This window comes from the organism of the source record quoted next, unplaced genomic scaffold, assembly GCF_019419815.1.
Source record: "Pyrus x bretschneideri cultivar Hongxiangsu unplaced genomic scaffold, Pyrus_bretschneideri_v1 Contig2, whole genome shotgun sequence".
Classification (NCBI taxonomy): Eukaryota; Viridiplantae; Streptophyta; class Magnoliopsida; order Rosales; family Rosaceae; genus Pyrus; species Pyrus x bretschneideri.
The window spans coordinates 4997278-5013355 of NW_025999501.1; positions in this window are offsets into that span (position 1 = coordinate 4997278).

A 16078-nucleotide genomic window follows, 5' to 3' on the forward strand; every position below is an offset into this window, starting at 1 on the left:
TTTATAGAAAATGAAATTGAGTTAGTTCAATTTTTTTTTTAATTTTTGAGATATAAACAACTAAAATACCCTTAGACGTATTTCAAACTATGCCTTAAATACTTGATGCTAATCTATAGACGTTTACCTATGACGTTAACTATATAGGATTAAAATAGAAAGAGGATTGAAAGAAAAGATCAAGGTTTTAAAAGACGTTAGGCGTTAGTCGGGCGGCAGGCTAGAACCTAGCGTCTAGACGGGGCGTAAACGGGCTAGGCGGCTTTAATAAATATATTATTTATTTTATAATAATTAAGGGTTATTTACACTTAAGAAATAATAATATTAGAAATTAAAAATAATATAAAATAAAAGATACAAATTGGTTTGTAATAGTTGCTATTCTACAAATCTTTAAATAAAAAAAAAAAAACAAAACAAAACAAAACTCATAAATTGATTACAAAACCCAAAAAGTCCACAAATCTGATCGTCCAAAAAGCCTACAAATTGGACAAAAAACCCCTAGAAATAAAAAATTGGTTTTACATCCAATTGGATTAGCAAAGAAACCAAATGGTTTCCTATTTTAGTTTATCCGTGCCATCCCACACGAGGTCCTAGGAGTAATTGGAAAACAATAAAGAAATATAAAAACAAGTAAACGAGTAGATGGTGGGGGCCATCTTATGAAGAAATCGTGCAGAGGCAATTAAGTTATTCTTCTTCTCAACGCCGGCTCTGCAAAAATATATCCAGATTTCGGCATTCTCCCAGCTCCTTCCAACCTCATCCAGCCCTACTTAACTCCGTCCAGGTATCTGCCTAATATTCTTCCTGATTTTGTGATCTATTAGAAGCTAATCATGACGGTAGCCGACCATTCAGCACCTAGACCACCTAGGTCGATTTTTAGAACAATAGAAAAGATGCAATCGAAAAAATTATTTGGTCATGCTTTTCATCGAATAATTTATTTGGTTATACAAATGCATGTGAATGATTCTGTGAACACGAAAGTTCCTTGAAACAAGAAACAAGAATAACGTGTACAAAATAATATTTTGTTTGATGATTTTGGGGTTACGATCTCTCTCAAATTTGGTCCTCTGATTCTATCTTCGTAGGGTGTAGGTTTGTTGATCCAAGGGCCGTCGAGGCTTGATCTTGGATGAACAGTTGTAAGTTTCTTCAAGGGCCTTTGTGGCTTTGATCTTGAAGGTTGATGGAAGTTTCTTCAAGGGCCTTCGGGGCTTGATCTTGAATGTTGATGGATGAGCGGATCTTCAAGGGCTTTTGGGCTTGATCTTGAAGAACAGTTGGTTTTCTTCAAGAGCCGTCGAGGCTTGATCTTGAATGAACAGTTGGTTTTCTTCAAGGGCTTTTAGGCTTGATCTTGAAGAATAGATGTGTGGATTTGTTTATTGATCCAAGGGGCCGTCGGGGCTTGATCTAAGGATGAACAGTTGATGAATGGATCTTCAAGGGGCGTTGGGCTTGATCTTGAAGAATGGGTGTATGGGTTTGTTAAGGTCGTTGATCCAAAGGGCCGTTGGGGCTTGATCTTAGGATGAACGGATGATGAATGACGAACACTTTCTTCAAGGGCCGTCGGGGCTTGATCTTGAATAATGGTTGTGTGGATTTCTTCAAGGGCTTTTGGGCTTGATCTTGAAGGTTGATGGATGAGCGGATCTTCAAGGGCTTTTGGGCTTAATCTTGAAGAACGGTTGGTTTTCTTCAAGGGCCGTCGAGGCTTGATCTTGAATGAACAGTTGGTTTTCTTCAAGGGCTTTTAGGCTTGATCTTGAAGAATAGATGTGTGGATTTGTTTATTGATCCAAGGGGCCGTCGGGGCTTGATCTAAGGATGAACAGTTGATGAATGGATCTTCAAGGGGCGTTAGGCTTGATCTTGAAGAATGGGTGTATGGGTTTGTTAAGGTCGTTGATCCAAAGGGCCGTTGGGGCTTGATCTTAGGATGAACGGATGATGAATGATGAACGCTTTCTTCAAGGGCCGTTGGGGCTTGATCTTGAATAATGGTTGTGTGGATTTCTTCAAGAGCTTTTGGGCTTGATCTTGAAGGTTGATGGATGAGCGGATCTTCAAGGGCTTTTGGGCTTAATCTTGAAGAACGGTTGGTTTTCTTCAAGGGCCGTCGAGGCTTGATCTTGAATGAACAGTTGGTTTTCTTCAAGGGCTTTTGGGCTTGATCTTGAAGAATAGTTGTGTGTTCTTCAAGGGCTTTTGGGCTTGATCTTAAAGAACGGTTGGATGTGTGGATTTGTTGATGTTGTTGATCCAAAGAGCCGTTGGGACTTGAGCTTAGGATGAACGGATGATGAACAATGAACACTTTCTTCAAGGGCCGTCGGGGCTTGATCTTGAGTTGGTGTAAGTTCTTCAAGGGCCGTCGGGGCTTGATCTTGAAGGAGGATTTGACGAAGAATGAAGAGGGCTTTCTTGATCCTTCGGAATTCTTGGGAATTTGGATGGTTGGAAGCTTTGGAGTTTCAAAGCTTCAAGGATTTGGGGAATTCCTCTTCTAATTTTGGAGTAGAGAAATGTATTTGTGAATTCCTTGATGCTTGATACCTTGATGGAGAAGCCTATTTATAAGCTTTGAGAATGAATCACCACCACAAAAATATTTTTTTCCTTTCCAAGCACCATTGCCTAATTTTCCCACTTAATGCAATATTGAAATTGAAGTGGTGTAACTTATGGCCTAATTTCCCACTTAATACCATTTTAAACTTGAAGTGGTGTAACTTATGGTCTCTTATGGTCTAATTTCCCACTTAATACCATTTTAAACTTGAAGTGGTGTAACTTATGGCCTAATTTCCCACTTAACACCATTTTAAACTTGAAATGTGTATGCTTTGTCATTGCCCAAATGAGAAAAACTTGTTTTGATCCTCAATGGATTGAAATGTACTTGCCTTGTCATTGCCCAAAATGAGAAGAAAAACTTGTTTAATCCTTCAAGGGTATTTCTTCCTATTTTGTTGAGTCACACGCCATGTGTACAATTTGTACAACTCGTGGCGTATGCCATGTATGCCTTGACACGTCAAAACTTTAATGCATTGGTGAACATTTGTTTTTACTGAAATTTCGATGTCTACAAATGCCCCCACTTCAAGGCGCGTCGTAGACATGCGCTTGACACGTGTAGAAGATGCGTTTTGAAGTCCCTTAATGTAGATGTCAACCCAAGGGCCGTCGAGGCTTGATCTTGAATTGGGCTGGAAATTTCTTCAAGGGCCATTGAGGCTTGATCTTGAGTTCGACTGGAAGATTTTCTGGTTTCCTCCAATCGTTGATTTTCCACAGGCTTAGTCTTGAATTGGGCTGGAGGATTCTTTTGGTCTCCCCCGAAGGCCTGAACTTACTCCTTTTATCTGGAGTTGAATTTGATTCAAGGGTGGTGAACACTTGATTTTGAATTGGACTTGTGATTTCTTCAAGGGCCATCGAGGCTTGATCTTGAATTGGGTTGGAGGATTCTTTTGGTCTCCCCCGAAGGCCTGAACTTACTCCTTTTATCTGGAGTTGAATTTGATTCAAGGGTGGTGAACACTTGATTTTGAATCGGACTTGTGATTTCTTCAAGGGCCATCGAGGCTTGATCTTGAATTGGGTTGGAGGATTTCTTCAAGGGCCATTGAGGCTTGATCTTGAGTTCGACTGGAAGATTTTTTGGTTTCCTCCAATCGTTGATTTTCCTTTGTGCTACTCTTGAACTGGGCAGCAGGAAATTTCTTCAAGGGCCATTGAGGCTTGATCTTGAGTTCGACTGGAAGATTTTCTGGTTTCCTCCAATCGTTGATTTTCCTTTGTGTGCTACTCTTGAACTGGGCAGCAGGAAATTTCTTCAAGGGCCATTGAGGCTTGATCTTGAGTTCGACTGGAAGATTTTCTGGTTTCCTCCAATCGTTGATTTTCCTTTGTGCTACTCTTGAACTGGGCAGCAGGATTCTTTGGGTCTCCTCCGAAGGTCTGAGCTTACTCCTTTTATCTGTTTCTTTGTTCAATCTCTCCAATTCGTATTGAAGAGGGTTAGAGGATAGCTCAGCATATGCAGTTGTTGCTTGTCTCCACATGCTTCAATGTATCATTTTCACTTGCCTTACTTACTCCCCTTTGCAGAAGTGGTCCCTTCTCTGGAAGTGTATCAACCGTTGAAGATGACTACTCGAGAGCAACGTTAGGTAAGCAACCAGGGAATAGCTTCCAGGCAGTCGGTAGACTGACTCCAAGTGCCGGCTGATTGCTCCTTTCACTTTGCTATGCGAGTAATAACAAAGACAAAGGAAAAGACAGGGAAAGAGCATGATATGAGATACTTTTGCTTTTGACCTGGATGATATGAGATACTTTTGCTTTTGAAGAAGCGGTGAATGAATCAGCACATGCTTCAATCTACCGTTTCCTCCTGGGTCATCTGTACTCCAGGCATCTGGTATCATCTTTGGGGAAGAAGAAAAAATTGAGTATTTCGAGAGGCTTTGCTGGGAGTGCGCCCTCAGAGGTAAGGAAGAGTTGGGCATTTTTTTTTTTTTTTTTTGTTTGCAGGTCTGCCTTGCCATAAAAGATGAAGGTCGACATATATAGGGATTTCCCAATAGCAAGTGGTGGTACTGTTCTTTTACCCTTGTCGACAAACGTTTTGATCCCGCAAATCCAGCTTTTTGAAATAGTGACGACTCTTCGATCTTTGAATACGCCTTTTTTATTTCTGAACGACGCCTCTTCGATTTCTGAACGAGCGCCTCTTTTGACAAAGCTGCACGCGTTTTCTGAAAAGCAGAGAAAGCGCCACCGAACTTTGCGCTTGTCGGCTAAAGATGTGTAGCTGCGATGATGACCTCCACGTGATCTTTTGACAAAGTGGCACCCGTGCTCTGAAAAGCCGAGAAAGCGGCTGTCTCTACTCTTCAGCATCGACTGGAAGTACTGAGATGACATTTGTATCATCTAGTGACATTTCATTAACGAGCGGAATCACCCATCTTTGGAAAACTGGCACGTCTGCAACTTCATCTTTTCCTAGTGTCATACTCGAGGCTAGATTGGCGAGAGCGTCTGCCATTTGATTTTCCTTTCTTGGCACATGTTCCAGTGTCACAGCTTCGAACTTTTGTAGCAGTTGGGTCACTAGCCGGAAGTATGGGACGAGATCATCTTTCCTCACCTCATATTTAGTTAAGAGTTGATTGATTATGAGCTTGGAATCGCCATATACCTCAAGAGCTGTGATTTCCATGTTGATCGCCATTTGGAGCCTGATGATCAATGCTTGGTACTCAGCAACATTGTTGGGGCATAGCTCATTCAGTTGGAAGGAGTAAGGTAGTATTTGCCTTTGTGGCGACATGAATACTACTCATGCCCCCGCTCCGTCTGCTCGTGCAGATCCGTCGAAGAACATCGTCCATGTTGGGAAGATTTCGATGTAGAACACCTCCTCGTCAGGCAAGTCGTCTGAGATTTTCCAATCAGCCGGGATTGGATGATCGTCAAGGAGCATTTGGTGCCGTTTGCAGTTTCAGCTCGTGCAGGCAAGGAGCGTTTGGTTGTCACCTTTTAGGCTCGTGTGAACGAGGAGTTTTTGTTGTCACCTTTTAGGCTCGTGCGAACGAGGAGCTTGCTTGTCGCCTTTTAGGCTCGTGCGAACGAGGAGCTTGCTTGTCGTCTTTTAGGCTCGTGCGAACGAGGAGCTTGGTTGTGAATTTGTCAAATGATCTTAGAGAAGCATTCCTTGCAATCTTCATAGCAAGGAGTCTTGACTGAGTGATTGAAGAAGTCTTTGGGGAAGAAATCGCGCATCGTGATGGCAACGGACGATCTTTGTGTCATAACTTCATCATCTTCAACACTTTCATGTAGCTTTGAAGGTTGACGATAACTGCTTTGCCCCCTTTCCGATTGGTGAACTTGTGGAGGAGACGTATGTTTCTTGTGCATTTTCTTTGGAGTGACATAAGTCCATCCTTCAACTTCACTTGACTTGACTGACATGGTTTTGGAGCATGCCCCCAGCGGTTGAGGTGAAGATTTTGAGTTCAAAGAGCAAGAAGTGACGGTGGTATAGTTTGACTTCACCACATCATTAAGATCTAGCTCGATGATCCCTTTCTGAGCCAACTTCATGATGAGATCTTTTAGCACAAAGCACTTTTCCGTCGAATGACTAATGAAGCGGTGGAATTTACAGTACCTTGGACTGTCAGTACGGTTCATATCTTCCGGCCGTTTGCACTCAGGTAGGTCGATCACCTTTTTGTCAAGCAAGTCTTTCAACATGGCAACGACGTCAGAGTCGGGGAATGGATAAGTCTTCTCCTCAAGCTCCTTCAAAGTGCGTCTACGTATCTCTTGATCATGAAAAGCTTCGGTTTGAATCGCCTTGCCTCGTGTATGGATTTTGACTGGAGTTGTGTTGACCGTCATTGCTTCCTTGGTGGGTTTCCACGTAGCCTTATCCACCTTTGGTCCCAAAACTTTGTCATTCTTGTAGTCGGCGATCTGTTCTTTCTTCCCATGACGGGTGATGCTTAACTCCATATCATGGGCGCGGGTGGCTAACTCCTCAAATGTCCGTGGTTTGATGCCTTGAAGGATGTAGTGTAGTCCCCACTGCATGCCTTGAACGCACATCTCAATGGCAGAGGTTTCAAAAAGCCGATATTTGCAATCCAGACTTAAAGAACGCCATCTATTTATGTAGTCGATGACAGGTTCATCATTCCACTGTTTCGTACTGGTCAGCTCCAGCATGCTCACAGTACGACGAGTGCTGTAGAAACGGTTGAGGAATTCCCTTTCTAGCTGGTCCCAACTATTGATAGACTCAGGTTCGAGGTCAGTGTACCAGTCAAAAGCGTTACTTTTCAGCGAACGAATGAACTGTTTGACAAGGTAGTCCCCCTCTGTCCCAGCATTGTTGCAAGTTTCAATGAAATGGGCGACATGTTGTTTTGGGTTACCTTTTCCATCGAACTGCATGAATTTTGGGGGCTGATAACCTCTTGGCATCTTCAAAGCATCAATCTTCTTGGAGTAAGGCTTTGAGTACAGTACAGACTCATGTGAGCTTCCTTCGTACTGTGTCTTGATAGTGCTTGCAATCATCTCCTGTAGTTGCTGGATAGAGAGAGATCCCATGAAAGCCGTTGCTTGGTCTAGCTTCAGCTTCTCTTCGACTTTCTCCACTGGAGGCTCTTCTTCTTCGTCGACTTCTTTCTTTAATGGACCAACATTTGGGTCGACTTTCACGTCGAGCCGCGCATCTAGTTGGTTGATGAGTGCGGCGATCTGCAAATCCTTCTCTTCCACAATCCGTGTAAGCTTTGCAATTGCTTCGGTCATTTGAGCAAGTTGTTCTTCAACAGAGGTGACGCCGATGGTCATGACTTGTGCAACCAATAGACACGACTTTCCTTCAGACATCCATAGTGCTGATGAAGAACCCCATTGGCCATTTTGGGGTGTCATCTTGTGCGCCTCAATAGCATGTTTTGGTGCCCCCAGCATGGTCAGGTTGATGACCGACTCGCGCCTTTGGTGTTGCTCTTGCTTGCTTAGCGGTATCAACTTTGCAGCAGCATGTTGAGGAGTGGTTGTGGCACCAATGGATGCTCTATTCATGGCGGAAGTGCTCATGCTTCTTCCCTTGGTGGTTGCAAGAATGACTTGTCCCTTGCTTGATGCCATTGATTTTGGAGGTGTGCTTTGGTTTTCTTGAACGGAGAAAGAGATGAGAGGTAGAGATTGTCCCACTGGGCGTGCCAAATTTGTGAACACGAAAGTTCCTTGAAACAAGAAACAAGAATAACGTGTACAAAATAATATTTTGTTTGATGATTTTGGGGTTACGATCTCTCTCAAATTTGGTCCTCTGATTCTATCTTCGTAGGGTGTAGGTTTGTTGATCCAAGGGCCGTCGAGGCTTGATCTTGGATGAACAGTTGTAAGTTTCTTCAAGGGCCTTTGTGGCTTTGATCTTGAAGGTTGATGGAAGTTTCTTCAAGGGCCTTCGGGGCTTGATCTTGAATGTTGATGGATGAGCGGATCTTCAAGGGCTTTTGGGCTTGATCTTGAAGAACAGTTGGTTTTCTTCAAGAGCCGTCGAGGCTTGATCTTGAATGAACAGTTGGTTTTCTTCAAGGGCTTTTAGGCTTGATCTTGAAGAATAGATGTGTGGATTTGTTTATTGATCCAAGGGGCCGTCGGGGCTTGATCTAAGGATGAACAGTTGATGAATGGATCTTCAAGGGGCGTTGGGCTTGATCTTGAAGAATGGGTGTATGGGTTTGTTAAGGTCGTTGATCCAAAAGGCCGTTGGGGCTTGATCTTAGGATGAACGGATGATGAATGACGAACACTTTCTTCAAGGGCCGTCGGGGCTTGATCTTGAATAATGGTTGTGTGGATTTCTTCAAGGGCTTTTGGGCTTGATCTTGAAGGTTGATGGATGAACGGATCTTCAAGGGCTTTTGGGCTTAATCTTGAAGAACGGTTGGTTTTCTTCAAGGGCCGTCGAGGCTTGATCTTGAATGAACAGTTGGTTTTCTTCAAGGGCTTTTAGGCTTGATCTTGAAGAATAGATGTGTGGATTTGTTTATTGATCCAAGGGGCCGTCGGGGCTTGATCTAAGGATGAACAGTTGATGAATGGATCTTCAAGGGGCGTTGGGCTTGATCTTGAAGAATGGGTGTATGGGTTTGTTAAGGTCGTTGATCCAAAGGGCCGTTGGGGCTTGATCTTAGGATGAACGGATGATGAATGATGAACGCTTTCTTCAAGGGCCGTCGGGGCTTGATCTTGAATAATGGTTGTGTGGATTTCTTCAAGAGCTTTTGGGCTTGATCTTGAAGGTTGATGGATGAGCGGATCTTCAAGGGCTTTTGGGCTTAATCTTGAAGAACGGTTGGTTTTCTTCAAGGGCCGTCGAGGCTTGATCTTGAATGAACAGTTGGTTTTCTTCAAGGGCTTTTGGGCTTGATCTTGAAGAATAGTTGTGTGTTCTTCAAGGGCTTTTGGGCTTGATCTTAAAGAACGGTTGGATGTGTGGATTTGTTGATGTTGTTGATCCAAAGAGCCGTTGGGGCTTGAGCTTAGGATGAACGGATGATGAACAATGAACACTTTCTTCAAGGGCCGTCGGGGCTTGATCTTGAGTTGGTGTAAGTTCTTCAAGGGCCGTCGGGGCTTGATCTTGAAGGAGGATTTGACGAAGAATGAAGAGGGCTTTCTTGATCCTTCGGAATTCTTGGGAATTTGGATGGTTGGAAGCTTTGGAGTTTCAAAGCTTCAAGGATTTGGGGAATTCCTCTTCTAATTTTGGAGTAGAGAAATGTATTTGTGAATTCCTTGATGCTTGATACCTTGATGGAGAAGCCTATTTATAAGCTTTGAGAATGAATCACCACCACAAAAATATTTTTTTCCTTTCCAAGCACCATTGCCTAATTTTCCCACTTAATGCAATATTGAAATTGAAGTGGTGTAACTTATGGCCTAATTTCCCACTTAATACCATTTTAAACTTGAAGTGGTGTAACTTATGGTCTCTTATGGTCTAATTTCCCACTTAATACCATTTTAAACTTGAAGTGGTGTAACTTATGGCCTAATTTCCCACTTAACACCATTTTAAACTTGAAATGTGTATGCTTTGTCATTGCCCAAATGAGAAAAACTTGTTTTGATCCTCAATGGATTGAAATGTACTTGCCTTGTCATTGCCCAAAATGAGAAGAAAAACTTGTTTAATCCTTCAAGGGTATTTCTTCCTATTTTGTTGAGTCACACGCCATGTGTACAATTTGTACAACTCGTGGCGTATGTCATGTATGCCTTGACACGTCAAAACTTTAATGCATTGGTGAACATTTGTTTTTACTGAAATTTCGATGTCTACAGATTCATGTAGGTTTTCAATTTGTATTTCCGAGTTAATGACTCTTACTTCTAAAAGATAATTATAACCAAAACCTGAGGTAAATATCAAAGTTTATTTCAGTGTTATTTGAGTCATAAGCAACTATTCACAAATTAGTACATGGCTGGGTGAAGTCCTATTTAAAATACAAACTTACGCATACTAAGCCACTCAAGAAAATATGAAACAAAGATGTTATGATAAGGAAAAGGGAGTAAAACAATTCGTCCTATCGGAAATAATCTTTTATGTGTCCTCACCTTAACTATTGCTTTAAAAACGAAAATGCTCCGATACTAAGGATTGGAAATCCACTCTTTCGAAGCATCCTTGGTAAGCCTCGCCAAAAAACTCTTATGGACTTCCAAAATTAAAAAACTCATATTACACTCGTGTTTTTATTCGTTTCGTTGATTGGTGATTCAGTGTTCAATTATGACATTTCTTTAACGCTTAGTTGTATATGTTGATTGTGTTATACTTATTGGGTTAGTGTAACTGATGATGCTACACCTCTATCTTTTTCATTTGGTAATGTAATATTTATGCAAAACTTAATTGTGCTCTCTCTTATTAAATAATAGTTTTACCCTGAGATAATTCAACGAAAATTGTTTTGAGTGTCTTTATACGCACACCACAAATACATGTGTCATATCCAAAAATTCAGGGAACGATATGGAAATGAGGTGAAGTGTATATTGCACCCCATATCATCGATATTTCTGGAAATCAATTAATTTCATCGATACTTTATGTATTCTTGCAGAATTTTTGGCAAAAAATTAGCATACTAGTGGCCAAGTTTTCTTCTTCATTTCTTTTTCACGTTTCCTTCTTTGTTTCTTTTATGTTAATTCAGTTTTTCAATCTATCATATATTTGAAGATTGATGCAATTTGAAAGTACTACGTAGAAAAGGCCTAATAAAAATGAATGATGGATTGACTATCAGTTTTAACTCCATGAACTTATGCATTCTATATGGTGTTAGTTTAATTCAATAAAACTTGTGTTGCTTTCATGAAGAAAGCTTCAATTAAGTGATGTGTAATTTATTTGTGCTAGTTAAATATTTTATTTTATTACTTGTCATTAGAAAGAAGTTTTCCTTCTCACATATCACATAATACCCTAAAAAATTTAAAATATATGATTATGAGGAAAAAATTTAACGGAAAGTGAGAAGAAGAAAATGTCTCTTGTTGACTAAACGTAATTTTATGAGGACGTATTTTATCCTCATATACTTTATCGTATTTCTAAATATATTTGAATAGAGAACGACTCTACGAGAGCGTAGGTGCAAGCGGATTCTAATTTGAGTTAGAACGGAGAAGTTACGAGCCTTCGAAGTAGTGACTTTTTAGACGTGGACTTACTATTAGTAGGGAGTCTATAATTAGTCAGCCTGAAAGGAGAAGGGAAGATGCCCAAATAACCCAGAAAAAACCCCTATTTGAACTCCCTTGACCTCCCATTTTCCGAGGTCGATTCCGGCCAACTTAGGTGGAATTTTTCCACGCCACCACCACCATCTTGAAGCTCTCACTCCCCTCTACAAAATCCAACCAAGAACCACCTTGATTAGCCATCGTATGTGGCAGTGTGAGGTCATAAAAACCGATGAAAACCAATGGTGCTTCGACCACCCTTTTCATTTTTCCAGTGAATCGGCAAAGCGATGGCTGATGCCACCACTTGGGTTTTGTAGCCCATCATCCCAGGAGTAAATCCTGACCAGCTTTGTTCTCGTTGGACTACCGTGGGCAACGAATCGACATCGGGAAATTTTAGGCACTCACCGGTTTTATCAGCGGAATTGACCTCTTTCGTCCACTTTTGGACTTCGTGGCAGGTATAAAACTTGTTGCTCTTGTTGAGCTCTATCTTTCTTTAAATTTTGGTAGAATTTGGAGTTAGATGAAAAAGTGGGTTTTCGGTCGTCAGAAACCACCACGCAAGGCGGCGCGTGGGGGAGAATCTGTTTACATGGATTTTGGACAATGGGACATCCTTGATGTCCTGAGCCCATATCTAAAGTCCGTTCGTTGAAATTTGATGCGATGATTCGAATATTCAAATTTTTGGATAATTGTACAGCCGTACGATTTTCTGTCATTGACGACCATTCAACTGTTGGATCATCACCAAACTTTGAGACATTATAGTACATAATCTTTGAAGACCTTAGGAACTTACGGATCGAGAGTCCGACGTACGGCTTTTCCCAAATTGGATTTGCAAGTTAGTAAATTAAAACGTCGACCGCTACTTGAATGTTGTGATTGGCGGAGATCCGACCATTGGATCAAAATGAGATTTTAGTATGTTGTTCTAGAAGCATAATGTGAACTACAAATGGATTGATCCTTTAGTAGGGTACGTAGATAGTCTAACAAAAAGATTAGATGCAGCCATAATAAAATACATAAGATTAATCTTTAAGTAAATTTGCTAAGAAAATGAATTTGGGGCCTATCTAAGTAATTAGCTTCTGAATTAGAAATTTCGGGTCGTTACAAAATTGGTATCAAAGCGAACAATCCTACTTCCTAATTTGTTATATTCTTGAATTCTTATTGCTGTGAAATATGATATGCAATGTGAATGCATTATTTCATAAAATTTGTGAACAATATGCTATGTGAATTATGATTTGCATTGATTTTGCATTATTCATGATTTCTATGATTAATGTGGCATTAATGTGAGATATATATGTGTTTTGAATCTCGCATTGGTAAAAGAGGGAATATATGTACATATATTTATATATAGTATTGTGTTTGATGATGTGAAATTTGATTGCAGTGATATTGCAATATTTCATTAGTTTTATGCATCATAAGGCACTTATGTGAATTGTATGTGCATTGTGAATGCATTATCTCAAATTTTTTGTGAATGAAGTGGCTTTCATGTGATATGCTTGGCGAATGCATTATTTCACAATTTTGGTGAATGAGTTGGCATTCATGTGATATATATATATATATATGGTGCGACTCCATTGTGATTATGGATTTCAGTTGGTGGAAATTATGATTGCATTGTGGTTGCATATTTCATAATTTCTATGAATAGGTGAGTTACATATATGTATTATGGATTACTCGCGTGTGTTGTTGTGAGCACAGGTTCCTGTGGATTTTAAATGCAGGTTCCTAGCATGATTTTGATGACCTGAGAGTGAAAGGGACTGTGAGGTTCCCTTAGGTTTCGATCCCCTAAACCTTCAGAGGGTGTTATACGGTCAGGCTACTCCTGCATGATAGTCTATGTGGTATGGCCGTTGGAAATGGATACTCCTAGATTGAGAGTTACTAGGAGTGAAGGGCATCCTGCGTTACCTTGTGTTTCGATCCCCAAAACCTCTGGAGGCCTACACGGTCAGACTTGTACCATATTTGGTGGGGAGGGTACTTGGTTACGCGGTGTAGGATTAAATGGACACTCTCGTTACCCTACTTCATGATGTTGTGGTCAGATTGAAGTAAGGGTAATCGGCTGTGGGATCGGTCATCAGGTTGGACTATGTTGGCACACGAATTCTGAAGGTGAATTGTGGTGACAGCTGTGTATAGCCAATAATGGTAAGTGATTTTACTAGTGATTATGATTTGAAATTCCAATGATTTGGTGGGAATTTCTTATATTTGATTTGCCAATTTGAGTGGTTTGGCTTGAAATTGAGATGTGCACTTAGCCACCGATGATTATGGTTTGGTATTGTGATAATTATTTAGCCGATGAGGGCTATGTTTGAATTTATGATATTTGTTTGTCAAGAATGAAAATGGCAAAATTTTCTAATGTTGATATCGTCAGTGATTGTGGCTAGAAATTTCAAGGAAGAATCATGGTGACGGCTGCGTATATCCAATGATGGTAATTAGTTTACCAATGATTGTGATATTTATTTTACCAATGTGAATTATGGCTTGATGTGATATTTATTTTGCCAATGTGTATGACTAGAAATTCCGATATTTATTCTACCAATGAGAGTGGTAGGAAACTTGGGTATAAATGATTACTTCGTGAAAGTATTTATTTCTGGGGCTTGAATAAAATCGTAGACTGAGGTTATGATTTTATTCACTATGATTTTATTCACTATAAATGGAATGGTGAAATTAGCTCTAATACCTCTTTCGTTATTCGCAGGTAGAAATCTCGAGGACGAGATTTATTTTAATGGGGGTCGAATGTAATATCCTAAATTTTTTTAAATATATGATTATGAGGAAAAAATTTGTCGGAAAGTGAACAGACGAAAATGTCTCTCGTTGACTAAACGTAATTTTATGAGGATGTATTTTATCCTCATATACTTTATCGTATTTCTAAATATATTTGAATAGAGGACGACCCTACAAGGGCGTAGGTGTAAATGGATCTTAAGTCCGAGTTAGAGCAGAGAAGTTACCAGCCTTGGAAGTAGTGAGACTTTTTAGACATGTTGACTTACTATTAGTAGGGAGTCTATAATTAGTCAACCTGAAAGGAAAAGGTTTCCACTTCGGGAAACCTGGGGAAGAGGCCCAAATAACCTAGAAAAACCCCAATTTGAACTCCCGTGACCTCCCATTTTCCGAGGTCGATTCTGGCCAACTCAGGTGGAATTTTTCCACACCACCACCACCATCTTAAAGCTCACTCGCCTCTACAAAATCCAACCAAGAACCACCTTGATTAACCACCATATGTGGTGGTGTGAGGCCATAAAAATCGATGAAAACCAATGGTGCTTCAACCACCCTTTTCATTTTTTTCGGTGAATTGGCAAAGCGATGGCCGATGCCACCTCTTGGGTTTTGTAGCCCATCATCCTAGGAGTAAATCCCGACCAACTTTGATCCTGTTGGACCACCGTGGGCGACAAATAGACACCGAGAAGCTTTAGGCACCCACCGGTTTAATCATCGGAATTGACCCTCTTTCGTCCACTTTTGGACTTCATGGCAGTTATAAAACTTGTTCCTCTTGTTGAGATCTATCTTCCTTTAAATTTTGGTAGAATTTGGAGTTAGACAAAAAAGTGGGTTTCCGGTCGCCGGAAACCACCACGCACGGCGACATGTGTGGGGGCGTGTGGGGGAGAATTTGTTTACACAGATTTTGGTCAGCGGGACATCCTTGATGTCCTGAGCCCATATCCAAAGTCTATTCATTGAAATTTGATGCGATGATTCAAATATTCAAATTTTTGGATAATTGTACAACCGTACGATTTTTCGTAATTGACGACTATTGAACTGTTGGATCGTCACCAAACTTTGAGACATTATAGTACATAATATTTGAAGACCTTAGGAACTTATGGATCGGGAATCCGACATACGGATTTTCCCGAATTGGATTTGCAAGTTAGTAAATTAAAACGTCGACCTGCACTCGAATGTTATGATTGGCGGAGATCCGATCATTGGATTGAAATAAAATTTTAGTATGATGTTCTAGAAGTGTAATGTGAACTACGAATGGCTTATCCCTTAGTAGGGTACGTAGGCAGTCTAATGAGAAAATTAGATGTAGCCATAATAAAATACCTGAGATTAACCTTTTAGTGAAATTTGCTAAGAAAATGAATTTGGGGCCTATCTAAGTAATTAGCTTCCGAATTAAAAATTTCGGGTCGTTACACATATCACATACTTATTTTTAACACAGTATTTCATCATTAATTCTTGATTCATACGTGTGTTGTGCCTTCATGTGATATTCCATAAACAATGATTTCAAATTTCCATGTTTTTTAGCAGATGTCCATCATTTTCATTGAAGGCACCCGATATCGATATTGATATTGGACATATCCATTGATATTTCTACAATTTTCATGTCCATAGTTCCACCGATACCAACATTTTAAATACTAGGTAGGATATTCTGACTTAGTTATAAGTATGAAGCAAGGAAACTGATCTAATTTGATGAAGTTCCCATTTATGATAATTGCGTAGAGTCACTAGGCATGTGGATTATCTCCTATCCATCACTATTCCTTCAGGATTTATGCTTGGACTATCTCCGATGAGCATTAGATCTTCTCTTCATCGTTCCAATTTTATCGGATGTCCTTGAAGGGACTGGATGTGCATTAGATGACAAAGTAAGTTTGATTCTACCCTAGTC